Source organism: Camelus dromedarius, unplaced genomic scaffold (assembly GCF_036321535.1).
Source record: "Camelus dromedarius isolate mCamDro1 unplaced genomic scaffold, mCamDro1.pat HAP1_SCAFFOLD_114, whole genome shotgun sequence".
In the NCBI taxonomy this organism is placed as follows: Eukaryota; Metazoa; Chordata; class Mammalia; order Artiodactyla; family Camelidae; genus Camelus; species Camelus dromedarius.
In genome coordinates, this window is record NW_026989787.1 from 5,484,717 (window position 1) to 5,510,846 (window position 26,130).

General features: G+C 37.6%; 1 long non-coding RNA gene and 1 pseudogene across 9 annotated transcripts in view; one reads left to right on the forward strand and one right to left on the reverse strand.

Moving 5' to 3' along the window:
* Positions 1-20,683: 20,683 nt before the first annotated feature.
* Positions 20,684-24,988, reverse strand: LOC135320738 (diphosphoinositol polyphosphate phosphohydrolase 2-like; annotated as a pseudogene).
* Positions 24,989-25,285: 297 nt separating this feature from the next.
* LOC135320739 (uncharacterized) overlaps positions 25,286-26,130 on the forward strand; it is a 30,210-nt gene continuing 29,365 nt past the window's right edge. For 3 of the 9 annotated variants that reach the window (XR_010380007.1, XR_010380011.1, XR_010380015.1), the window contains exon 1: positions 25,291-25,735. This is a non-coding gene — a long non-coding RNA (uncharacterized LOC135320739). Of the gene's footprint in view, positions 25,736-26,130 lie in introns of all 9 variants that reach the window. The other 6 variants (XR_010380009.1, XR_010380014.1, XR_010380012.1 and 3 more) reach the window with 5 other exon arrangements.

Below are 26,130 nucleotides of genomic sequence, written 5' to 3' on the forward strand. Positions count from 1 at the left end.
AATACAGGGATGTGATATTGGAATGAATGGCTAGAAGTAATTATAAAACTTTCATCCTTACAACCCTAACAGGTTTACTCCCATTTAGAAATCTCCAGTGCATGAGAAATCAAATATGTCAATTTATGAACTTTTAATTCCTTATCATTAAGAGAATATGCTTCACGTTTCATTGTAATTTACTAAGTTCTTTCTGAAACTGCATTTCATGTTCTCCTTACACCTATCTGTGAGATAAAGTGAGCAAATGCTTTAATTCCAATTTTGTACATATGGAAATCAAAACAGAGAGAAAGGAAATAATTTTCTCCAATTTCTTGAAACCAGTCAGTGACCAAACTGGGTTTCAAATCTAAGTCTTCATTTTTCAAACACTTAATGGCCTAAATAAATAATTGGATCTGAAGGGCTGTAAAGTTAACCCAAGCAATAATAGATTTTCTCTAAGAAGCTTAATTTTCATGGGAAAATTATTGCACACATGTGGGTAGATAATATCATCCAATGTAGCTCAAAGAAGCGAAAGGATAGGTCAAAAGAAAAAACATTTAGAGATGATAAATAATCATCATCCAAGAATACTGTAAGTATCTTCTTAGCTATATAAGCAAACATAAAATTGGAGAGTTGAAATTTAAAATTAGAAGTAGAATAAGAATCAGATGGCTTTTTTCAGGTCCTCAACATCAATTATATCTTTTTCTTTGTGATTAGTTAAAAGGAAACTATTTCTTCCCATTCAACTTCTGAAAGGAGAGTTAGGCAGTCTTTGCCTTTGACTCATAGTAGCTGGTAAAGATGAGGTGTTCAATAAACATTTCTCAAAAATATAGTCTTACAGAATGTTTTTAGTGCTCTTCATTTTTAAAATTCTTGTTTATTCTTGTCTCCAAAACAGACAGACAGTTTAAAAGTAATAAAAAAAAAAAAGAGTCATTGTTTTGGAATATAATGTATGTTTTAGCTGTGGTGTGTGCAATTAGCAGAGCAACGCTCCCCATTCTCTCTTGACTCATGAATCACAGCTGAGCCCAACACATGGCATCATCAAGTGACACACATACAAATTTTCATAAAATATAGTAATACATTTCTCACATAAATTATATTTATTGGCTATTCGTCAAGTCACAGGTTCTTTCCCTGAGTTTTCACAATGATTCAGGACTTAGGACAGTTTGGTTTTGGCAGCTGTTCTCATAATTGCCTGATTGTCAGTCATTAAATTTGCCCTGTTTTTTAATAACCTATGGGTTCACACACACTTGGTGTAACAATGATTAAGCCTACACTTATTCAATTATCACTTTTTTATTGTAAAATATTTCTAAATAATTTTGAAAAGAAATTCACTTAACTCTTGCAACATCTGTTAATGAGGGAATCAGATCACCAGTATTGTCTTTTTGGTTTTATTTTTGTTTGCTTGTTTTTGTTTTGCCAATGACCAGCACCAAGAGGTTGTTGGCTTTATTTTATTTTTTTAAATTAAAGTATAGTTGATTTACAATGTTGTGTTAATTTCAGCTGTACAGCATAGTGATTTAATATATATATATTATTTTTCAGACTCCTTCTCATTATTGGTTATTACAAGAGATTGAATATAGTTCCCTGTACTATACCTTGTGCGTCTGTTGATCCCAGACTCCTAATTTATCCCTCTACTGCCTTTTCCCCTTTTGTAACCATAGTTTGTTTTCTATGTCTGTAAGTCTGGTTTAGTTTTGTAAATATGTCCATTTGTATCATTTTTAGATTCAGCATGTAAGTAATATGATATTTGATTTTCTCTGACTTCAGATAATATGATAATCTCTAGATCCAAAAATAATTAATAAAAACCATTCTTAGTTTCTAATCAATTCTCTCATTTGGTGGACTCAACACTTGTAGATTTTAACTTTAAACTTTTAACTCTTCCCAAGGAACCCTACAAGTTCATAGCATGTAATATTTTGTATCTTAGTTATAGTGAAATTTAGATTCACAATTTCTCTTGCTGGGATGAAGAAAAATGTTTTTGAACTATAATAAATTCACATGACCATCTCATATAAGAATATCAGTGCTTTTTCTGGTTCTTAATTCCTTGTCAATGCATAAAACTCGAGAGGAGTGCTATGAATAATATTTCCTAAGGAACAAAAACATTGTTTTTAAATTTTAAAACATTGAGTGAGAGAGAAAACTTCTGCCAGAAGTGAAAAGTTTTGCTATGTAGATATTTTCCCATGACATATCAAAATATAGTGACTTAAAATCACATCTACCTGTTATTTTTTGCAAGGTTTTGACTCAGTTTGGAGGTCTTGCTAATCTGAATTGAGTTGGACTGACATTGCTGAAGGTTCTTTCTCCTGTATAATAAACTTATGAGTCAGTAGTGAACTGACCAGACTTGGCTGGCTTCAGCTGGGGTGACTTAACCCAGCTTGATGGGGTCTCTTAGCTGCCAGGAAGCTAGTCTCAGCTCATTCTCAGGTTGATGGTGAGGATTCAAGAGAGAGTAGGTCATGTCATGAACAGGACAATCAAAAGTGCACTCTTCTATCTTCAATAAATTTTCAGCTTATATCACAATTGTTAACATTGCTTTGACCAGAGTTTGCAACGTAGAAAAGTCCATTGTCAAAGGGAAGAGCAGAAAATTACAAAGTAAATAACAGGATTTAGAAAAGAATTAATGAGACCATGAGTGAAATTAGCCTACCACAAAAGGTGATTCACTTGTTAATAACACTGTTGAAGACCTGTCTTCTAAGACAGGGACTGATTCTCCATTGAAGGGTGAAGACAGTAGTAGTAGTAGTAGTAGTAGTACTACTACTACTACTACTATTACTACTACTACTAATAATAATAATAATAATAATTAATAATAATAATAATAATAAATAATAATTAGAACAGATATAGCAAAGCAGAAACAGACTCACAGATACAGAGAATGGACTGTTGGTTGTCAGGAGAGAGGGGTGTGGGGTGGGGCAAAGCTATTATAGAAGATTATGGAATACAAGCTACTATGCATAAAACAAGATACAAAAAGACCTAATGGATAGCACAAGGAAAATAGTCACTATTTTATAATAGCTTTGTATGCACGCAGCGCTCGACTGTTATAAAATTTCCATGCTGTACACCAGAACTAATATATTGTAAGTCAAAAATACTTCAGTTTAAAATAAAAGAACTTAGTGAATGAAATGAGGGTCATTTGGTTTTTTACTATAAAATAATTACCATACAATAATTACTAGCTTCCTGATGGCATTTATAATGACTATAACTTTCAGTTAGAGGCAAACTAGGAACCTCTAAGAAGTCAAAGAAAACACATATTTTGCATGATTGACAAGTCTTTCCTTCCAAAATACACTCATACTTCAATTTTAAAAAAAAATCTTTATTGAGAGCCTGGAAATACCGTTATGTTCAATTCAGAGTCCTTGCAGTTGAATTGGCAATTGAAATATAAAGAAATCCATGTGCCAATAGAGCTAAATACATGAATTCTATGGAGTGCTACATAATCAAAAACTAAACTTTGCCACATATATGCTTTACTATAAAAGTCTTTATTGAAATATATAAATGATAAGACAAGTGCATAAAACTTAACTTTAAAGCTTGATGAGATTTCACAAATTGAAAACACTGACATAACCAGCTCTGGGATGCTTTTGAATGTTTTCTCTGTGTTGTCTCTTTCTTTCCCCTTATTATTGGCAAATACTTAGAATAGCAAGTGCGTGTAGTGCAAAATTTGTGGCTCAAACTAGACCAGATAGCTGACCATGTTTTTTTTCCAGATGCATTTTTCTTGAGAGACATTAAACTGTAATATACTTGTTATCAGTGCATTGCCTCTCTGCTGCAAACCACCCTTAAATGACTGCTCTGAAATAATATATTTGGACCCTGTAGATGTTTCTCCTGTGGCAGATGGCATGCTTTGTTAGTTGAGAGTACCAGAGAGACACTAGAGTAAGAAAGGGGTTTCTCTTCCAAGTCTGCTGTGTTTTCCTAGGCAGGCTCCTGCACCATGTCAACTTCCAAGATCAGCAGAGGGCATAGCTCCTCCAGTCCCTTGACTCCAGAAGTACATGACTTTAAGCAGCTCAGGATATTCCTGGGGGGTAGATTTCTCCACCAACTCCACAGTGGCTTCTTAGTGGGGATTTTCCAGCAGGGTACCTCCTATTAAAAATTTCTTCCTGTACTCCCTGGGAGGCTTGTGGCCTCGGTGAACTTCTCCACTCTCTCATGAGCCATAGATATACCCACCCTCTAAAAAGAGGTCTGGGTGTTCTCCACACTTCAGGAAATGAGTCTCTCCCTGTGGTTCATGATCTTATCTGTAGGAGATCTGGTTGTTATTTTATCTGTTATTTCTAGATTTTCTATAGGACCCTTTACATTCTAGTAGATGTTTCCCTGTTATAGTTAATACTTTTAATTAAAATGTCCACATTCAAGGTACCACATGGTTCCTGCCTCTGGATTAGTGCTTGACTGATGTGCTTGCTTCCTTCAGGGTCCCAGAGCTCTTCTGATTCAAGACATGATTCACAGTAGTAAAGTTGGGTGCATTTTGCATAGTATTATTTGTCAGTTGAATCTATGAAATTTAAAATATCTGTCAATGAATATTAAGCTCAACTTAGTAGAATATCAAAATCAACCTGAGATATTGGAAAGGTAATTACTGAAATTACATTGAAAGAAAGAAGCAAATGTTATTGAAAAGCAAATCAAAAGGGAGTGGGAAGGAATAAATTGGGAGTTTGAGATTTGCTGACACTACTATGTATAAGATAGATAAACAACAAGCTTATACTCTTTAGCACAGGGAACTATGTTCAATATTTTTCAGTGACCTGTAATAAAGAATATGAAAAGGGATATATTTATGTATATGTCTGATTGAAATATTATGCTGTACACCAGAAATTGATAGATTGTAAACTGACTATACTTACATTAAAAAAAAATCAGAAATGTATATTATTTGAGTACAAATACCGAGACATATTTTGTTTTATCATTTGAATATATAATAGCATCAGAATATAATTTTAAATTGTCTTTATTAGTTATTTATATATGTTCATACAGTTAATTAATTGATTCATTGATTTGTACACTATATATGACTGGGTGATCCAACTTCTAGCCAGGAAAAGCATACTTTACACGGGATAACTGACCTTGTTACCTCCCTTCTCTGATTTCTCTTAACCCCTTTGGCGGATCATTCACTCCTCTAAATTATACATCATTTTTTTAGGCACGTTGATAACTTTATTCTGGTTCCACCTGGTCTCAAACACCTGGGAGACACCCCATTTCCTAAAGATGATCATGTAATTTTCTCTGACAGAGTTTAATGCTTCCCTTCATCTTTGGCCTTTAGCAGTATGAATTTATTTCTAGGTTGTTTTTTAATTCATTATTTGTTGAAAATTCTTGACCATTCATTTTGCAATTTTTTTCCCTCATTCTTTTACTTTCTTTTTCCTTCTGGGACTTCAATTAAATACATTTCAGACTGATTGGCCTACATCTCTTGGATACTCTGTTCTTTTAAATTTAAATTATTAAAATTTTCCAAGAATTTCCTCTTTTGTTTTCATTTGAGTAATGTCTGTTGACCTATATTCAAGTCCACCAAGGCTTTCCTTGAATGTGTCAGGCCTACTGATGAGCCTGTCAAAGACATTCTTCATTCCCTTTGCTGGGCATGTGTTTAAATTTATTCCTAGCCTGCTCTTTGACGTTTTCTTATTGTTTCCATTTCTCTGCTGAAATGACCCATCTATTCATGAATGTCTTCAAGTCTTTTCACTGGAGCGTGTGATGTATTAATCATAGTGATTTTATATTCCCTGTCTGATTTTCACTTCTATTATTTGTTTTATCTTTCAACAGTGGATTCTTTTTTCTTTCCATTTCATAGGTCTCATAACTTTTAGTTGAAATCTACATATTCCATGTAGGGGGTCAGAAGCCTAAGTAAATAATGTTTAAGGCTGGAAATAGGCACGCCTCTTTTCCTGCTAGGCTTTCATTGAGGAGCTGAGCTGTGTTTCTGTTTTGCTGGTAGTTTCAATTACCTGCCATGCATGGCCAACCTCAGGTTCCTTCAGTGTCACCTTGTGGTTAGGGCGGGAGCTAGACTGATAGACTATCTGAGTTTTATTCTGGAATGTGCTTGGTCCACCTTCAGTTGTAGATGTTCCCTGTGACCCTGCATCTTGGTCCCTGTGTGCTCTTATCCCTCTGCTGGGGGTTGGTCTGCTGTTGCTTGTTTCTTGGTCCTGGTTACTCCAGGTGGTGAGGAACAAAGAGGCTTTCCACATTTTCCTCATTTAGCATCAGTCTTAGGTAGCTCACGTGTCTCTGAGCCAAGTTTCCTTTGTGATCCTGCCCTGCCCTCCATGGTAAAAAGAAATCTTTAATTTTCTGAAACTAGGAGGATGTCTGCCTGTCTCCATTAACCAAACTCTGAGTTTTCAACCCCCTGAAAGTGACAGGATTTACTGCCCTTTATTTTCAGCATCTTAAGACATTATTCCACTGGGGAAAGCATCCAGGTAAGAATTGTTTTCTCCCTCAGCAGTGCCATCCCAGGGCAACAGGAACACACCAAATGTGGGAGGCTTTCTCCACTCTTTCCTGCCCCCAGGCTTTTTCACAAGCAAACAGTGAGGTCCATGGAGAAGGGGCTGTGACCATCTGTGCTCCCAGGACTCCATACTCTCCCAACTGGGAGTGCTCAGCTTTGAGCAGTTCATTAAGGAGTTAGTTGATACTTTTGTATCTGTTTGCATAGCCACCTTGTCTCCTTCTGTTACCCTAAAAGGGGGAAGGAAAAGGCCCCAGTTCTTGACTTACTCAAAAGATAAGAATTCACAAGGGAGATGAAAGCATTGTGCAGTGAAAGATTTTATTAGGAAAGGTGAAGTACCCCTCCAAGAACAGGAGGCAGGCTGATCCAAGTGCAGACAGCAATGGTCTTTGCTCCTTCCTCTTGTACCCTCACTTAGAGGTGGTCTTTTGATTGATTGATGGCTCTTGCCCCTGGAGTGCTCAGTCATGTTTGTCCCCTTTTGTGAATGCCCTTATCCATGATAAACACAGAAAAACCCATGGAGGGGCCAGAACCTCAATGCTAATTATATTACAATGAGAACTGGGTCATGTCCGGTTAGGTCCTTGTCACTACCATGAAGTTCCAGCCTTTTAGTTCTAACTGGTTTCTTGCTGGCACTCACTTAAAAGAAGTAAAGCCCCTTTATGCTGGAGGCAGGCATGCCACCATCATCCAGACCATCCTCTCTCTCCTCCACCTGTCTGCCTGGTACCCCCACTTATCTAACTACCTAACACTTCCAGTGCTCTGGGACAGGTGAGGGATTGCCAGTGTCTTGTCTGTCTGGAGGCTCATGCCAGCGTTCCTCAAATTTTACCCTGATGGTAGCCGTTCAAAGTCAGCACTCTGATGGGTTCAGCAGCAGTGTGATTTTGCAGATTTCCCAGCTTCTTCTTATGGTTTGATAAGTATGACACTCTTTCCATGTGTCTATCCTTAGATGGAATCAGGTCTCTGTAATACATGTGCTTAAATCACTAATTATTCATGGTTACCAAGATTCCAGGTATTTTTGGTTGTTATGTTATTAATATTTCATGACGAAACCAAAATAAAGTTGTGTTCTCCTTTGAAATATGCCAAAATATAGCTTAAAATCTAAATGTTTTCTTTTTATTCCATTAAATTAAAAAATACAGTTCCTGTCTATTTAAAGCAATAATAAAGAGATGTGGGATTTTCTATGTATACTTAGGGGAACCTATGTACTTTGAAATATGTGACAATTTTTATTGAATTTTTTATACGTATTGCACACATGAGGGTATCTATAAGCTACATACGACTTAAAGTAAAATAATACTCTGATAAATGTAGAATTAATAATCATTTAAAAATATACAATGGCAAAGACACTTGAAGCCCTTGGAGGCTCCTCCCCACTAAATTCTCCTTTTTCTCTAGAGGTAACTCCTACCATGAGGCCTATGTTAACCAGTTCTTTGCTAGTCTTTGTATTTTTACTGTAAATGTATGTATCTGTAAAACATGCCATTTATTTTTGCCTGTTTGGAATTTTACATAAATTAAGCCATACCTCATACATGTATGACAGAGTCTGGAGTTCCACCTGTGTTAATATCTATGTCTATAAGTGTGGACTTTCAGAACAGGGACTCAAGAGCCAGAAGGCCTTGTTTTGAATATTATATCATTAACTTAACAGCCTTCATATAGAAGTTCCTTAATTTTCCTGTCCTGTTTCTTTGTGTGTAAAGCATATTGTCATATTAATTAAACAAATTAATGCAGTCGATTCATATAGCTAACTAATACAGCTCAAGGCTATATGACCCTTTAACTTTTAAAGCCCCTCCATTTTGAAGCGGCTCTATTTAAGAAATAGAAGACAAATTATAAATAACTATCAGTCACAAAATAAACTATTAATTACAATAAGAAAAAAATCACAATTATAAATATATTTCTAAATGTAACAAAAATAACTGACCATATAAACACATTCTAGGACTGTTTTCAGGTCCCTGGAACGGTTTGTACAAATGAGGTGCTCGGAAACAAATTCCATCAGCTTCATGGCAAGTCTGACTCCGCATATGTAAAACACTTTGAATAATAGTTCTGTAAAAGTGACTGATATTTTTACGTATTTTCATTATGCATGTTAATAGAAATTTTTTACAGTATTGTTTCCTTAAGTGAAATAAAATTAATTTAACTAATTACATGTACCATCAAATAATATTTTCACATAGAATTTTCATACTTTTGGTTTTAGTTTTCTTTTGTTGTTGTTCTCAAAGTTTATTGTTGCAGGGATTAAAAAGAAATTGAAACTAATGCTGTTATTCACTCGTGCAGTTAAATACCTTCAGGCACATATGAGACACAGAGTGAAAATTTGAAGCTTATCTTTCTGCAGTCAGGGGTTGGGGACGAGGGAGGGAAGCACGCTCCAGTTCCGGGGGAGGGGGCTGTTTGCGAGTGTATGCGGTGCGCGGTCCAGATCCGGGGATGAACGCGGGCAGCGGGGTTCCCGAGGGGCGATCACGTCTCCCAGGTGCCCCCCTGGGGCTCTAGATCCCGCGCGCTTGGCACGACCAGCAGCGCTCCAGCCCCTCCCGCTCCAATTCGGACTCGCGGTTGGGCGGCAGAGGACGCACATCTGTCCCGCTGGAGACCTTTTCTCTCTCTGACTTGGACATCAAGCTGGGCCCAGTCAGCCCAAAGTCCCAGCTCCGGGAGCCAGGCTCTGACCCCGGATACTCGCCGGCCCTGCACTGAGGCCTGCGTGCCAGGACCTGACCCCCAACCTACCTGGAGAGGTTCTACCCGGGGCCAGGGCTGGCCACGCGGGCATTCCCCTCTTCCACGCCAGGCCTTGATGCTGGATGTCCCCGCACCGCGTGTCCCGCCGCCCCTGCCCAGGTACGAATCCCGGCTGGGCGACTTTCTGGGCGTCGCAGCCACGTTAGGGACAGGGGTGCGCATCGCTGAACGGTGGCGCCCGCGCCGGGCTTACGTTGGATCGGGAGCGGCGGCACAGGCTCGGGCGCAGCCACGCCGCCTGTGCCCGCGGCGCGGGGCGCTCCGGTCTCGTCCTGGAGTTACTTTCTCTCTCGGTCCCAACCCTGCCAGCACCCCCCGGCCTGGACCCAGCTCCGCGCGGCCACTCCCCTCCTCTTACCGCCTCCTCGCCCTGCTCTCCGGCTGCCCTCCCGCCGCTCCCACCCCCTTTCCTCCCTCCCCTCTCTCCAGCGGCCTTCCCCGATGGCCTGCGAGGAAACCAACCCCCACCCCAGCCGGTAGCTGGCGCCCCACGGCGGCCAGCCCAGGCGCGAAGGGCAGCGGTCCGGCTCCCAGTCACCCAGCGCGGCGCGCGCGAGCGGGAGCGCGCGGCCACTCCTGGCTGGGGGCTCAGCTGCGCCGCCTGGTGATAGCTTTTCTACCAGATAACGCATTTGCTTCACTTTTTGTTTGCTACCAATTTGAAATAAGAATTTTAATTCCTGTACATTTCGTTTTCTGCTGTGTTTCTTTGAATTGATACATGAAATTTTTTTACTTTAGGAAAGAAAGTTGTTAAGAGTAATGTATCTATCAAATTCAATTTGTATATTTAATTTATATTTCACTGTGCTATTTATTGATGAAAGATTAAATATCTAAGTAAATAGGCCAGTAAGAAATTGCCATAATTTTTAGAAAATCACATAAATTTTTAGATAATAGTATTTCTGTGACCTTCAATAATTAGAAGCTTGCCTAAATTACTTTTATTGCTATTTTATAAACATATATTTTGCGCACATTAAAAGCTAGGAAAATAGTTTTCACAATATTACAAAGTAAAAAGCATACTGACATAATCAAACTTAGAAAGGAAACGACTTTAATGTCACTGTATATGAAAGCAATGCATGTTACATAGAAAACTGCATTTAAAGTGTACTAATATGTGGAGACCATGTAATTTAGAACCGTGAGTACAAACCTAATATGAAATGGGAAAATAAACTTAAATTTACAATTGACCACATTGTAACAGACAGAATTTATCTTTTACATCGTAACAAACGCCTATGGTTAAATACAGGTCTGAAATTCAGCTGCTGGAGTCCGGTGTAATCACACCTGATGTTCACTGCCTTGTACATTCTGACTGAAAAGTGCTCATCACATACAGGTTGTCAAACCTTGTGATTATTATTCTCACACAATATATTACAGTCAATTAGCACTAGCCATATAATTTTCAAAATTTTAGAAATGTACTACAAATTTTCTTTCCCCCCCACCAATTCCCTTCTGTGCTGTCTTGAAAATAAAATTAGCAATCAACTCAGTATAATACATTATTTTAGGTATTTCCTATTGACTTTCCAGATATTAGCACCCTGAGGCAACTGTTTAATAGTGTTGAGGCCTATAAAGATTTAATCACTGAGAAAATATTTATGGAGTGTCTATTAGCAGCAAGACTATAGAGACGTAATAAGGGTTCTGAATAAGTCAAGATTTTGTCCCTGAATATAAGAAGTGTCGGTTCTAAGGCCATAGCTCTCCCTGGTGACTAAACATCACAATCACACATTTGACTTCATCTGTTTAAGATTGGGAGAATGCTGAGAAAATCAAAGAGTAAAAGATCAGAAATGCTGAATCAGGATGGAGGTAAAGAGTAGAACTGATGTATCTGTGTTAAAGAAAAACTCAACAGATGATTTTGATGTTTCGCTAAAGTAGTGGAGAATTGGGAAAGAGGAAGATGGGTTAGTAATTGTAATATCACAAGAGCAGGTCAGTTCTAGAGTCTGACTGGTTGGATGCCAATCTTAGACCATTGCTTTGACGTATGTCTTATTCTGCTGGGCTGCTGTGACAAAATCCTACCACATTAGTGACATAAACAACAAAAATGTCTTTCTCACAGATCTGAGGCTAAGTCCAAGATCAAGGTATGAGCACGTTAATGTCCTGGGTGAGGGCCTCACCTTATGGCTCATAGACAGTATTCTCCTGTGTTCTCAAATGATGGAATGGGTGAGAGATCTCTGTGGGGTCTCTTTTCTAAGGGCACTGACCCATTCCTGGGGGCTTCACCCTCACAACCTAATCACCTCCCACAGGCACCAGGATTTCAACAGATGAACTGTGGGGTGGGGCACACATTCAGCCCATAGCGGTCGATGACCCCCAAACTTAAATTAACATCAGTATATTTCAGTTTTCTTGTATATAACATGGGGCTAATAGTAGTGCATTTTAAAAAGATAGTTTAAAGGATGAAGTTTAATTATTTATTTAAATTCTTAATCACAGTGCCTGACATATTTAAGTGATCAATAAATATTTATCGAGTTTTACTTTAAATGTAGTGAAAAGATCCATGCTTTATTCAAAGTGGGGAGGCAATATTAAAATATGACTTATTCAGAAATGCTGTCTGGAATGGTGATTGTAAAGTTGAGTCTGGAAGATTCTGCTTCCACTTAGAAGAAAGAGAAAAAAACATGGAAAGATATATAAGTTAGAAGTGATCACACAATATTCTGATTGAGACAATATCTAAATTAAAGGGATTTCCTGTTGCAGAATGACACAGATAGCAAATTAAGATACTTTAATAAACATTCTCAAGGTTATATTCTTGGATAATTTTCACTTCACTGGGTGAAGGGATCTTGATTATAGCAGATAGCGAAGGGCTGTGCTTTCTAGATAGCCATATAGGAAAACGGTGGAAAACTTGTTTATTTCAGGTTTTAAGGGTTATTTTTAAAAGATTATTTGAAAATAGACTTTAAAAACATGTATGCAGTTTGGGATAAAAGAATATATAAATGTAATTACAAATATCAGATATACTTTGTGTTTGGATGATCGTTTCCAGTTATTCTCATCCAGCAAAGGGGCTCATCTTTGTTCTGATGTGGTCCCCTGAGCTGTTCTGCTTGTGAAAAAGCTTTCTCATACTTGCATCCCTGTGTGCTTGTCTATCTTACACACACTGGTTATCTTACTGTTACACTTCAGGTCATCGAGAATTCTTTTTGGCTTGTGAGATTTTTCAAAATAGTTTTAACTTGAATCATCCTGAATTGGTATCTGCAGAAGTTTGACCTCTTCCTTATGATACCCGGCCATGTGTCCACTACCTGTCTTGGTGTTAACTGGAGGGATGGCTCTGGCCTTTCTGTTTGGAATCTCTGTTCTACTGCCTAAGTGCTCGCCCACGAACCCTGTTTTTCATGATAGCCTACGGTGGTGTTGGGAGTGTTATCACACAGTAGTGTTACACGGTTATGTCTTTGTTAGGGTCTAAGCCCCAGATCTTCTCCCATTGTCCAGGTCATGAGGCTTTTCCTGTAAGTCCACAAAAGCTCCCCCTGGGAGCTGCAGAAACATGATATGCATAATCTTCTATAATATGACATTGAGAAATTTTATTTTGTTTGATAGTTATTAAGAATGTATTCTTCTTGAGCTAAATAATACGGAAGCCAGAACACACACGATGTTTCCCTTTCTCTTCAGCCCCTCCTCCTCTTCACCCTCTCTTTGACTTTCTTGATGGAGAGAATATTTTCATCATTCGAGACCTAGATTCAACAGCCCCATAATAATTTTTTTCCTTGATTGCCATCAATCTGTGTCTATCAGTTGGAGGGAAGCCATTTTTAACAGAAATGCACATGTTGTGAATACAGGTAAATTCAAAAACACAATAGAGAAGATTTTTGGAGCCATGCTTTGTGGATATTGCTAAGTCCCTGAATACTACAATATTTTAAAGATACAGGGATAAAAATAACAGATGAGGGAAAGTTTTCTTAAACAAATGATGCTGACACAATTAGTTACAGTTTAGAAAAAGAAGTAAAGATGGATACTTACTTCCTTAAAATAAATTTGAAAGGAAATGTTAAAAGGTTTGATGGAATTGTTACAACAATAAGGGAATGAGTGAAATGTATTGGGAAATGTATTAAATTAGAGTGAAAAAGGGTTTTCTAATCATAAAGTTGACATAAAGAATGAAAAAAATCCCAATCAAAAATGTTCTACACAAAAATTAAAAGATGAGTAATACATTAAAAGTAAAATTGAAGAACAAACATGAAAAATAGTAAATTCAATACTTAAAAACTGGAAAAGATAATAAACAATTCTTAGAGGGTACATCCTAATCATTACCAAATATATGAACAAAAACCTTTAAATAACACCTATAGTAAGAGATACTGAAAATGTGCAAATCACAGCTTAAGAAGACAGGTGCACCATCCCCTCCTGGTCATCCTCATTCTCTGCTGCTGAGACAGTGAAGACACCACTTTTGACTCTAGTTTACAGGTTGTTGTTTCCTGACCTCAGGAGATCTGTCAACTTTTCTCCCATTTACCCATTCATTTCCACTGTATTTCTAGCCTCTCGTCTTCAGCCCTATCAGGATATTTGACCTCCTTTGATTTGGGCATTTTTCTCTCTGCTTGCTTCTTTGTTCTCCTTTCCTGTCTTTATTCCTATTTCAGTTCATGATTGACAAGGCCAGCAGTGTGTGTAGGGGCTTAAAAGCCCGGCCTCTGGAGGAAACCTACTGGTGTCTGTGCCTAGCTCTACTAACTAGGGGCCAAGTGAATCTAAGAAGATGACTTGACTTCTCAGTATCCCCCGCTCTAAAATGGGAGGATTGTAGTAGTCTCTTGTCATTGGTTTGTTATAAGATCAAATATGTCAATATGTATGGATTACTTAGATTAAGTATCTGGCATATAATAGCTGCTATGTAAGTAGGATTCAAATTCACTGATGATCTTTTTTTTCATTTTGCATACATAGTTTGGGTTATTATATTTCAAGCTTACAGTGTTTTATAATTCAGTGTTTCTTCTTTAGAGAAACATATTGATCATTCTTTCTAGATTTCTAATTTTTTAAAATTCATAAAGATTCCATTAGCCAAAGTGATATATGGCTTTATTTTAATAAACTAAATTTTTCATTTTTATGGACTCCATACATAATTTATTTTTAATAACAACTTTATTGAAATATAATTCTCATATGATAAAATTAACCCCCATAAATGTGCAATTTAGTGGTTCCTAGTATATTCCCAACATTATTCAGTCATGAAAGCTATTAAACTTTAGAATAATAGGATTCCATAGCTATTAGTGGTTATTTCTAGCACCACACCCCCTCAGCTCCCGGTAAGACTAACATATTTTCTGTCTCAATAGATTAGGCCATTCTGGTCGTTTTCATATAAACTGACCCCTACAATTGGAGGCTGTTTTCATTATCATAATGTTTTCAAGGTTCATTTATATTGTAGTATATATCAGTACTCTATTCCTTTTAATTGGTAAAAAAAAATTCTATTGTATATAGGTATTCAATTTTGCTTTTGCCCATTCATCAACTGATAGCTTTTTGAGTTGTTTTCACTTTTGGTTACTATAAACATTCGTGTATAGTGTGTGTGTAGACATATGTCTTTATTCTTTTGGATATATGCCTAGGAATGCAATTGTTACACACAGAATAACTCTTTGTTTACATTTTGAGGAACTGTCAAGCTGTTATTTAGAGTGGGTACACCATTTAATATTCACACCAGCAAAGCTGAAGATTCCAACTTTTCCACATCCTTCCAAAAGTTGTTATTGCCCTTTTTTTTTCATTTTAGCCATCCTAGCAGGTGTGAAGTTGTATCTCATAGTGATTTTTATTTTCATTTCCCTAATGACTAATGAGGCTGGACATTTTTTACTGTACTTATTTTTTATGTGCTCTCTGTAAATTTTTTTTGAACAATATCTATTAAAATCATCCAAGATGTACTGCAGATAATGGTTATCGTGTCTCTTTTCATGCCAATACTTTTTTTTTTTTTTTTTTTTTTTGCCTGGCGGCACTTGCTAGAACTTGGGAGTAGCAGGCACTTTTGTATTTCTGACTTAAAAAATAATGATTTTAGTGTTTCACTGGTGATTACTATAGGTTTTTGTAGAAATGCTTTTTCAGGTTAATACAGTGCCTTTGCATTCCTAGTTTACCAAGAGGTTTTTTAAAAAAAAATTTATTATTAATAGATGTTGACATTTAAGGCTTTTTGTATATCGGCAAAGATGATTATATAGCTTTTATAATTAAGCTCCTAACACGGTGAGTTACATTGATACATTTTCAAATATTGAACAGTCTTTTATTTCATTCTTGAGGTAAACCCTAATTGGTTATGAAATATCAAGTACATGCTAAATTGTATTTGCATATATTTCGCATTTTTGTATCAATATTAAAAAGTGAGATAATTTTCCTTTCTTGTACTAGTTTAATCCAGTTTGTATATCAGAATTTTACTGGCTTTGTAAAATTAATTTTTTAGCTTTCTTTTTCTATTCTTTGAAACAGTTTATATAAGATAGGAATTATTTATTCTGTAAAGGTTTAGTAAAATATATGACATTATTTTGGGAAACATATTGGATATTTTTATTTTAAAAATTACTATTGTCAACTGCTGTAGCAGGTGTTCTTAAGATCCAGAATTTATATCTAAATCTTTAGATGAAATCTTCCTTAGATACATGGTCCCTAATAATCTTCCTTAGATTGCCCTCAGATGACTTTTTAGCACTTGGAGAATAGCATGTCTTTTCTGGTTACACACATTCTATTTTTAAAAAAAAAATCTTCAAAATGTTTACATTGTTCTTTATTGAGTTTAATCTCATTAGTTTTGATTCATCATTACAGCTAACTGAGGTGTTTTAATTTTTAATTTGTTTAAATCATTTAAAACTATTTTTTGTCTTTAAAATATTTTATTTTGAAACAACTTTAGAGCCACAGGGAGTTGTAAAGAGAGTTTAGAAAGTTCTATTTACTCTTCTTTCTGTTTCCTCCAAAGGTTACATCTTACACAACTATAGTACAACATCATAACCAAAGGTTTGACATTGGTACAATGTAAGTGCAGTTTTCCGTTATTTCATCCCATGTGTGGATTTCTGTAATCACCACTACAGTCAAGATACAGAACTGTCTCATAATCGCAAAGATCTTTCCTACGCTATTTCTTTATAATTACACACTCCCCCTCCCCTCCACCATTCCTGACCTCTGACAACCACTCATCTGTTTCCATCTCTATAATTTTGTTATTTTGAGGATTCTTGGTATATACTAGATATGAGTCCTTTGTCAGATGTGTGTAATTTCTCCTATCACATAGCTTGCCTTTTCACCTTCTTCCCAGGGTCATTTGCTGAGCAAAAGTTTTAACTTTTGATGAATTGTCTTCTTGATTCATTGATTTTTCTCTATTTTTTGTTTTGCATTTCATTAATTTCCTCTTTTTATTTCCTTTCATTTGCTTGCTTTGGGTTTACTTTTATCTTCTTCTAGGTTATTAAGGTGAGAACATAGATTATTGATTTGAGACTATTTCTCTTTTCTAAAATTTTTCCTTTTGGCACTGCTTTAGTTATGTTCCACACATTTTAATATTTTGTATTTTCTATTTTCATCCTGTTCATATAGTTTTTAGTTTCCCTGAGCCTTCCTCTTTGATCCATAGATTATTTAGAACCATGTTGTTTAGTTTCCAAGTGTTTGGGGGTATTTTCTCGTTACCCATCTCTTGCTGATTTCTGGTTTAATTCCATTGTAGTCAGAAAGCATTGTCTGTATGGTTTCAGTTCTTTTAAATTTTTGAGGTTTGTATTATGATCAGTATTAAGTTTACTTTGGTCCCCTGTGCACTTGAAAACAATGTGCGTTCTGCTTCTGCTGGGCGGAGTACTCTCTTCGTGTTGGTTAGACCCTGCAGGTTGATAGTATTGTTGAGTCCTGTATCCTTGCTGATTTCCCCTCTACTTGTGCCATCAGTTGCTGAGAGAAGGGATTGAAGTCTGCAGCTGTAACTGTGCACTCTTCTACTTCTCCTTTCGGTTTTTGCTTCATGTATCGTGCAGCACACTTCTTTGGTACATGCACATTTAGAATTGCTATGTCTTCTTGATGGATTGACTTTTGATCATTATTTAGTATCCCTCTCTGTTAGTGGTAATTTTCTTTGCTATAAATTTTACTTTTTCTGATAGCAATGTGTCCACTCATACTTTCTTTGATTAATGTTTATGTGGAATATCTATTTTCATCTGTCTAGTTTTAACCTACATATAGGCATACCTTGGAGATGTGGTGGTTTTGGTTCCAGACCACTGTAATAAAGCAAATATCACAAAAAAAAAAAACAGTCATATGAAATTTTGGTTTCCCAGTCCATTTGAAAGTTATGTGTATACTGTGCTGTAGTCTGTTAAGTGTGCAATAGCATTATGTCTAAAACAACAATGTATGTACCTTAATTTAAAAATATTTTATTGCTAAAAAATGCTAACCATCACCTGAGCCTTCAGTGAGTCATGGTAGTTACATCAAAGATCTCTGATCACAGATCTCCATAAACAAATTAATAATAATAAAGCAGTTTGAAGTGGTGTGAGAATTGCCAAATAGTGACACAGAGACAAAAAGTGAGCAAATGCTGTTGGAAAAGTGATGCTGATAGACTTGCTTGATTCTGAATTGCCACTAACCTTCAATTTGTAAAACTCAATAAACTGAAGTGTAGTAAAACAAGTATGTTTGTATACTGTTAAATTGAAGTGTTTCTTATAGACAACATAGAGCTCAGTCATTTTTTTTTTAAATTGACTGTTATTTAACTGGTGTGTTTAGACCACTTAGATTTATTGTGGTTATTGATTGGTCCTTTTTCTGTTTGTTCTGCTTTTCACTTCTCTGTTTTGCTTTACGTGACTTCTTGTGGATTACCTGAAAATGTTTTAGAACTTAATTTTGACTTATCTGTGGTGTTTTTGAGTGCTTCTCTTTGTGTATCATTTTTTTTTTAAATTGAAGTTGAGTCAGTTTACAATGTTGTGTCAGTTTCTGGTGTACAGCATAGTAGTTCAGTCATACAGATATATTCATTTTCATATTCTTTTTCATTATAGGCTACTACAAGATATTGAATATAGTTCCCTGTGCTACAGCTATTTGTGTATCTTTTTAAGTGGTTACAGTAACCATTACATCATATACACATAACTTTTCTTAGTCTGCTAGTGTCAACACTTACCAGTTTGTTATGATAGTCTTGTATGTTTCCTCTTCACACACTGAGAAGTGCATCAGCACTATAATTATTGCTTCAACTACCAAACAAAATTTAGCAAACACAAAGGAGTAAGAAAGTGTAATTGTCCATATTTGTACTATTTTTATTGTTCTTTCTTCCTTCCTGATGTTCCAGGATTCCTTCTTTTATCATTTTCTCTTTGTTTTGTCCATTCTTTTAGAGTAGATATGTTGGTTGACAAATTCAGTTAGTTTTGTTCATCTGAGAATGCCTTATTTTGCTATTTAAAAAGTTTTTTTATTAACACAACATTGTAAGCTGACTATACTTCAGTTAAAAATACATACTTAAAGTAAAAAAATTTTCTTTTATTGAAGTACAGCCCATCTACAATGTTGTTACTTTCTGGTGTACCACAGAGTGATTCAACTTTATATATATAGGCCATTATGAGGTACTGAATTCCCATGCTGTACAGGAAGACCTTGTTGTTTATCTATTTTATAGATAATATTTAGTTGATTTGCTCTTCATTTTTAAAGGATATTTTTGCTGAATATAGAATTCTGAGTGGGCAGTTCTCTCAACACTTGAAAAATGTAACTTCCTTTTGGGCTCCCTGATTTCTGATGAGAAATTTGCTGGAGGCATTCAGAATTTTTTCTTTGGTCTTTAGTTTTTAAGTGTTTAACTATAATATGTCAGAGTGGATTTCTTTGGGTTAAGATCCTGTTTGGAATTTGTTCAGTCTTAAATATTTAGGTTTGATTATTTATTTATATTTATTTATTTATTTATTCATTCATTCATTCATGACAAATTTGGCAAAATTTTAGCCATTATTTCTTTGAATACTTTTCTAGCCCTACTGCTTTATCCTCTCTGGGACTCAGAATGCATAAATGTCATATTCATTGATATTGCGCCCATCTGTCCCTGAGGCCCTGTTCATTTTTCAGTCTATTTTCTCTTTGTTTTTCAGTTTGGGTAATTTCTATTGTCGTGTCTTCAAGTTCAGTGATTCATCTGTTCTTTTCTGCTGTTGAGTCCATGTATTGAGATTTTTATTTCAGGTATTAGGTTATTTGGTTCTAAAATTTCCATGTGGCCTTTTACATTTGCTGTGATTTTGTGTTTCTTTGCTGACTTTTTTGTTTGTTTGTTTGTCTTTCATTTGTTTCAGGTGTGTTTGTAGTTGCTCACTGAAGCATTCTGTGATGGCTTTTAAAGTCTTGTTTGGTAACTGTTACCTGTGTCATGCCAGTGTTCTTATCTATTGATTATCTTTTCTCCTTTCACTTGAGATGTTCCTGGTTCTTTCTATGTTGAGAGAATTTTTGTTATTCAGTGCTGGACATTTTGGTTATTATATTATGAGGTTCCAGATCTTATTTAAATATTATGTTTTAGTAAGTCATTTCTGTTAATGCTCCAGCAGGGAGAAGGGGATAATGCCAGTTAGGATTTGAAGCTCAGATTTTAATCTTGGCCTTTGCTGACACTCATCTGGGGAGGGGCTCCATGTTACTGCTGATTGTGGACCAGAGTTCGGGCTTCCCCCCAAGGCCTCTGCAGGTACCTTCTGGCTGGGATGGCAAGGGGTGCCCTACTGTCATTGGTGGAATTCCTGATGTTCCACTGGGCCTCCTATCATAACCCCAACATGGAGGCAGTGAGGGGGATGGAGGTCCTCGTTCCGCATGTGGTGTCTACATTGCAGGTGGGGGCTTGTTTTCCTGTAATGTTTGGCTGGAGTCAGGCAGTAACTGTGTAAGTTTTCTGTGTTTCCACTGTCCCTTCATCTCCTTTGGCTGGAGAGAGCAGGCTTTCTGGGGACATTTTTTATTTGTTCCCATTGACGTTTCTGGTTTGTTGGCTTCCCTGGCACCTAGTGTGGGATGCATGAGACAAAAAGAAAACTCAGGAAGTCACCACTGTGTAGTTCCTCAGGTCCTGATCCCTGGCCAGTCTGCCACATTCTCTTAACCTCTCAGCATGTTTTTGTTTCTTTCAAATATAAAGCCTAGGGAGTCTAGCCATGCTTAGTGGGAAGAACAGGGAAAAGTATGTTTATCCATCTTTCCAGAAGCAGAAGTCCAAATTTAATTAACTTTGAATGGGTAATACATTCATGTGACATACAAGTTGAGTGATATAAAAAGAAGTTACAGTGAAATTAACTTTCTCCCACCCACTTCCCCTCTTAGATGGCAACAGTGCTTCTGGTTACTTTGCTTCCTTCTGAGGTAACTTTACAGATACCAGCAAGACATACACAGATGCGTTGTTACCCAGGTGGTGGCATACTGCATACACCATATCCTGTTTTTTTTCTCATAACACTGCATTTTAGTGAACCTTCTGGATTCATAAGAAGAACTTCTTTACCATTTTTCATGGCCTCATGCTGTTGCAGTGCATGGAGATGCCATGTGTATGTAACCACTTGCATTTTTTAGGTGTTGGTCCTGTTACCTGATATATTTATTTTCCCTTCCATCTTAGTGTCTTCTGCACATTTCTTGTGTTTTCTGTGTACACCTGAGTCAGGGTCCTGTGTAAGCTGAAGTGTGTTGGAGACAGCTGCTGGTGACTGAAGTCTTCATTTTATGATAAGTCATATGTATACTCCATAAGTATTTGGAGATACTCATTACAGCTGCTTTCCTAGACTTGGTTCTCCATCATGTTCACAAGGGCTCTTTGGTCCACAGCTTGCTTTTCATAGGTGTCAACAAAAGATTTTGGGTATAAGCTCTATATACCCTTATTCACTTTCATGAGTTTAGGTGCTTCCACATAACAGTTAACAGAATGTATGTGCTTTGTTGTTGTTATTTCTAAGGGGTATGAAAACACAGGTCTACTATGATTTGGGGTCAGAGTACTTGTATCTACCTTTTGGGAAAGATGAGATTTACTTTGTTATCATTTAAATTTTTGAGCATGGTAGTTTCATTCTCACTAAATTAGCACTTTTTCTTTAGGGTGGTGATTTTTTTCTTTTGAGTAGAAATATTGCCCTCAAATTCTTGGTGAACTTGAGTAAAGTCATGAATTGAAGAACCTTTTTGCCTTTGTCTCTTGATAGTCTTTCATGTTCTCTTGGCAGTTTAATGCTAAATCTATGCATAATTAAGTTTGATCTTGCGCAGAGGATGGAGTCTGGAACTTGCACTGATAGACTGGAACTTGCACTGACAGACTGTGTGAGGATTTTTTCTTAATTTCAATTTTTTAATTTGATATTTCCAAATATATAAAACATCAAGATTCTTACACCAGTTATCTCAAATGAGACCATACAAAGCAATTTTAAAGTGTATACAACAATCATTCCCCCCTTCAGTTTTGCTACTTTATACAACTATGGGATCGACAGAAAATTGAATGGCATGTGCCTAGTTGGAAAATTTCACCTGTTTACAAAAAAAAAAGGAAGAAATTAAGAAAACTCAAAATCAAACATGTAGGATACTTGCTACTTTGTGTCTGCAAGTCAATTTACAAACTTTTTTTTAATTTAGTAGGCACATGGGACTGAAAATTTTAGCTGCCCAGTTTTATCCAACTACCCAACAGAAAGCATCACAAATGAAAGTCCCAACACTCTATAAACTTTGAGGGACAGAGAGTGGACACTATTTTTTATCTGTAGTAGATTCAATTGTTGAGCCTGCAAATGTAGGCTTTTTTCTCTTAACAGAAATAAATATCCTCAGGGCCTTTCCTCTAGCTTCAGTGGGCTGAGTTCAAGAATAGTGAAGAACCCCTCATGTGAAATTTAAAGTGTGACAACTCTGAAGTATTCTGATGCATTATACAAAATTTTCCTAGTTGTATAGACCAAAGACAGATGTTTTGCTAAATGGCACTGAAGAAAATCCTGACCCAAGTGGCACTACTTGGTCCAAATGTTACTGACCAAAGAAAATGATACAACAATATTTATAGGCTCACCTTTAAGAAATGGTTGACATTAATACTGTACATATTTTACACATCAAATACATAGTCCAAGAGTTTATAAAAGAAATTCATGCATTATTACCTTTAAGAATATCAATGTACAACATACCCAGGCCCCCCAGTACTTGTGACATTTCAGGTGGACACAGTGTTATGTACAAAAACAATCAATTTATCTTCTGTGTTAAGTATATAATTTAAAGAAACTTCAGAGATTACTGAGGAAAAACTTAGTCCACTGAAGATTGATAACAAGTGTCAATCTGTGGGATTTTTAAGTATTTCCTTTAAAAAAAAAAACACCCAGAAAACATAACCTCTGTACAAAGAAAAATATAAAAATTCTGGAAGATCATGTCTGATCACACTACATAACTTAGAATGAAATGTCAGTGGATTAAAGTTTTTCTGTCTTATTCCTTTGGAAGCCTTAATTTGTGAACTAATACTCGTATTTAGCTCAGCTGCTTTTATGGCACAAGAGCCCAGTTTTAAAATGGTGGCACTGATTTTCCTTATAACAGCACTATTTTCAGCAGCAATTATATTTTTAAAGGTTAACAATTTGTACAACAAATGTCTAACTATACTTATTCCTACTTTATACTCAACAGTTATGATCTTTACAAAAAGCTAATATCTACATAGAGAACCATCTTTTACTTGCCCCATCTCATCTCTGACTTGGTTGAGGAAGTACAGGCATTTCAGATTAGGTATTTATGTGTTTTAGATGGGATTCTTGGATTTATGTGAATATAAAAATAAGACAAAATAATTCTTAGGTACATTCCAGTGTCCCAGTAATTAGTTACATGATAAATAGTACCTACCTGCTGACCACCTATAAAAGATGAGACATTCTGAGGCACCCTAAAAACCTAGGTCTGTAACAGGTGAACAAGAAGGCCATTTTACTCAATTCTGATGCAGTCACCACTGACTGCTATTTAAGGTGTTTACTGGTAACCAGCAAGTTTAACTGAAGAGATGTCACTAAATTTAAACTGAAAATATATATTTAAAAGCAGCAATTTACATTGAGGGAAATATGGTTCTTGTGTGTTCTGTGTAAAGAGAGATTATGAATAAAGGGAATTGGCAACTGAGCACCCTAATACAATTCCATGAATACAGGTTCCATGATAAGATATCTACTACATGCATTTTGCTTACAGTAACTGCCTAAAACTCACCAGCTACATAGAGTTAAACTCTGTATTAAAGGACTATTGAGTTACAGGGGAATTGGCCATATCAGGTAGCTAGTGACATTGTACCAGTTGTGAAAATTGAGATAAACGAGTTGACAAATGGATTCATTGAATATGTTAATATTGTGAATGAGAAGACAATTCACAGGGATAATATACCCACAAGTATGTTGATCTGACAAAAACCACAGACTGACATCAAATGGATAAAAAAATACTGGGGAAAAAGTGAAAATGCCAACCAAAATAACAAGGTGGGTGGGCTGGGTGGAAGAGCACATTTAAGGCATCTAAAAAAAAAAAAATCCACATGGCTTTGGCTTATTAAAATATTTTACACTATCTTTTTTCTTTTTAAAGAAGATTTGAAAGCACCTAAAAATCAAGCAGATTGTTAAAAAAAATCCCGCATGGCAAATTCAGTTTGTAAGCGTCCTTCAGATATTTGTCAAGGAAAATAAAGAAGCCTCTGCCCATGAGATTGCACATGGTGGAAGAGGTCCTTCCAACCCTGTCTATCTTATGCTGGATGGCAGCCCAGAGGTTCGCTGTGCAGCAGCTACAAACAAGGAGTTACTCTCTGGAAGGGAAGGGACTGTGGAATTTCCACTGTTTGGCGAGCAACCCAGCTTTAATTTTTCCAGATACTCTGCATGTACAGGCTTATGACACTGGAGAACTTGATGGCATCCTTTACTTTGAACCACTCTATCTCCCTTCCTGTATTAACAGAATCTTCCCAGTCTTCTAATATTTCAGTGACAGTAAGGACATAGACATATGTCCTGTGCTTTCTGTCTTGGTTCTCATATATGCCCAGGAGTCTGCCTGACTTTCCTTTGACTCCAGCCTCTTGGTAAACCTCCCTCACGGCAGCACCGGCAGGCTCCTCCTGGGGCTCCAGTCCTCCTCCTGGGTCAGTCCACTGGTCCGGGACCGACGCCTGCCCACCTGCAGCACCTCGTCCTCCTGCTCGCTCCGGAAGCACAGGGAAGCCGCCCGCTTCTTGAAGCCCTCGCGGTCCTAGGTCCGCGGCCTAGGGGGGCTTGGACCTCATCCCAGAGGCGGGCTCTCGCTGCCGCGGCCCCTGCGGAGGCCGCCACCCCGCCGGGGCGCGGGGGCGAGGGCAAGTCGGGGCCCAGGGAGACGTGGCCTGTCAGTCCCAGAGCCGGCGGCCGCTCCGACGCGGGGCGAGGAGCGAGCGCCGGTCCCTGCAGCCCGGGCGCCCTGGAGGGAGCGCGGCCTCCGCCCGGGCGTCTGCGGCTCTCCCCGGAGCCCGCCGCCCGCTCGCCCCGGTTCCCGCCGCTGCCGCCGCCGCCCAGGGCGGAGCGGGGCGCGAGGTGCGGGGAGACGGCTGCAGGGGCTCCCGCCGGCCCGGCAGCAGCGCCGCGGCCGCGCGAGGCGTTTGGTGTCGGCTGCGGGCCGTCCCGCCAGGGCCCTCTGACGTGCTGCGTGTGCACAGGTGGCTGCGCGGTGCCCGTCAGTGCGCCGCCCGTGGCGGGGTCTGTGTTCGGGGACGGGTGTGTTTGTGGCTGCAGTTGCCGCAGTTCGTCCCGGCCCTCCAGACCTCCCCAGCCCCACTCTCGGCCTCGTGGTCCTGGCACGACCGCTGCTTCTGCCCCGGATGCTTCCTCTGGGCTCCGCCCCCAGCACGTCCACGTCACGCCTGCTGCCTTAGTCCTGCAGAAATCCTGCGCTTTGGATTTGTGTCACCTTCTGTAAGTTGAAAGCTTCTGGACCAAGTGCGGCAGTGAGATGGAGTCAGAAGAGGAGGTGAGCAAAGTGATTTCTGTCCTGTACCTCTTTTTTTTTTCCTACCTTTTCAAGCTATTATTTCAAGATGCCTTTCTGAGGGCAAGGGTTAAAATTCACTCCCTTAGCTTTGCTGTTATTCTTCATTTCTAATAAATTGGGAACTACAAATACTCTACTTTTAAAAATGGTTGTATATGTTTACTCATTTGTTTTGGAATAAATTTGATGAAGATGAGTTTATGGGAAAGCAAAGTGTGACCAGGGGTTAGGAATTTAACTGGAAAATTGAATCTTCATGAAGCTTTCCACATTTCATTAGATGTTAAATTCTACAGTGAAGTTTCATATGATTATTAACTATAAGTATATTCCTAAATATCGTGGTTAAACTGTTATTAAAATAATATATCATA